This window comes from Furipterus horrens, unplaced genomic scaffold (genome assembly GCF_987537825.1).
Source record: "Furipterus horrens unplaced genomic scaffold, mFurHor1.1.pri manual_scaffold_4, whole genome shotgun sequence".
Classification (NCBI taxonomy): Eukaryota; Metazoa; Chordata; class Mammalia; order Chiroptera; family Furipteridae; genus Furipterus; species Furipterus horrens.
Window position 1 is genome coordinate 130,935,918 of NW_028327174.1, and position 2,112 is coordinate 130,938,029.

At 44.0% G+C, this 2,112-nt stretch overlaps 1 pseudogene; it reads right to left on the minus strand.

Moving 5' to 3' along the window:
* Positions 1-486: 486 nt before the first annotated feature.
* On the minus strand, positions 487-897 carry LOC150012863 (small ribosomal subunit protein eS25 pseudogene; annotated as a pseudogene).
* Between the last annotated feature and the right edge of the window lie 1,215 nt (positions 898-2,112).

Consider the following 2,112-nt stretch of genomic DNA (forward strand, 5'->3'; position numbering starts at 1 on the left):
GGAGCCCACAAGAGCCAGAGAGTGAGGGCGTGAGGGCCAGAGAGAGCCTGAGAGAGAGAGCCTCTTAGAGCCAGAGTCAGCCCAAAAATGTCCGCAGCTGCTTCTCTCTTCCTCCCTGCCTCCTCTCTCCCCCTGCATCCTCTCATGCAGTCGGTGTTGCAAACAGTTCTCACCATTCACAGAACCCTACCTAGGCTCTGTCTGCTCCTTCTGAACCAGCCCACAGTCCAAGATCTCTCCCATTTTCCTGAGTCTTGGAAGTAAAGCGGATCTTTGCAACAATGTATCCAGCCACTAGCTCCAGGCATGCAAGGGCATCCTGAAAGCTGCTTCCTGCTCCCTATCTCCCAGCCGCAAACTCTGGGGTTTGTTTTTGGACTCCCCTGTTTCTGTAACATACACAAATTACAAAGGAAATTTATTTTATTTTTTACTGATTTAATCAAGTTTCATTTTTCAAAATGTACAATTGGTGAAACCTATTTTTCAAGCATCTTCACCAACAGCTGGTGCATCCCCACCGTTGGTGTTTCTGGTGTAAATTACTTGAGCTCTATGCTTTGAAACCAATTTAATAAGTCCCTTACTAAGGAGCTCCTGAAGGGCTGCCCTGGACAAGGAACTGCAGATCTTCAGTTGCTCAGAGACAACAGCCAGGGTTATAAGCTTGTAATTGGGAACATCCTTACAGAGTTTATCATATGTTGCTTTGTCAAACAAGGTTAGGTTATTGAGCTTGTCCTGAACTTTGCCTTTGGACCACTTCTTCTTTTTGACCATGTCCCCAGATTTGTTCACTGGGTCTTTGTCTTTCTTGGCTGATTTTCCAGCATCTTTCTTCCTCTTGTTATCCTTGCTTGGGTGGCAGAGCAAAACTTGAGGAGCAGCTGCTATCATGGCTGCTTGAGATGTCAGACAAAAAGGCCAAAGGGAATTTATTTTGTGGAGCACTATGATGTCATAATACTGTTTATTTGTCCCATTACTCCTGAATCTGGTTTGGCTCAGTGGATTGAGCGTCGGCCTGCGAGCTAAGTGTCGCTGGTTCGATCTTCCAGTCAGGGCACATCAGAGAAGGAAAACTCTGACTCCAAAAAACCTCCGCTGCCTTGCGGCATACCTCTTCAGGGGAAAGGCTAAGGGAGTAAACCCCGACAGAAAATCTGGAGCCGGAGTCCCTAAGGCGGTTTGACGTTGTAGTCAACACCGGCAACTCCTGCGGCGCACCTGAAGCCAAGCTGTATTGACTCCGTCTTTTCCTTGGACCCTTCAGCTGCGAAGAGAGGGGGGGTCTGCTGCATGGGCAACAGCAGATCCTCCATATCACCCTGCCCAGGCTCTGTAGCTTCAGCTTCACTGGAGAGGACACTCCAGCGTCATCGCAAGATGTCGATTCAACACGGGAGGAGACAGATACCCTGTCACTCCCGAGTCGGACTGCACAGCCATTCTCGGCGGTGCAGATAGATCCTTAAGAAGCTACACCATCGTCTCTCGAGACGGACGGCTGCCGATACGATACGATACGATACTCCTGAATCTCTCAGAGCATCAATATAAGCTCTCTTGCTGTAGAATTATCTGAAATTAGCTAAAGGAATAATATGTGAATACCACAAATTAGTTATTTCATATAGAAACTCAAGTTCCCTGTGCTGCCCAAAATCTAGATTTGGATGACACTTGTCACTAACTTTCTCTAAGAAACACATCTATATCACAGTCATGTTATATCAATGAAATTCTAATGTCATTTTAGATGCATTAAAAATAACATAGAATTAATTATAGCCTTCATCTGGAGTATTTTTCTGAGATTGTGGGAGTAATATATTTAATAGTAAGTGTAAGTTTATTTTAAAAATATCTAATTGGTCTTTTAGTCAAAGAGGTACCAATTAGATTTTTTTTAATGCAAAGAAAAATTTGCTTGTATAAGCTTCGTGAGCAAAATTGAATAATAATTTAGGGATGATAGCACGTCTACCAGGCAGTTGCATGCACAAAACCAAATTGACTCCTTTTCTGGTCAACAGCTTATACCTTCTTTTTGTGATGAATGTACAATGAATGAAAGTTCCTTAATATCAAGTTGATCTAGGAGATCTGTCT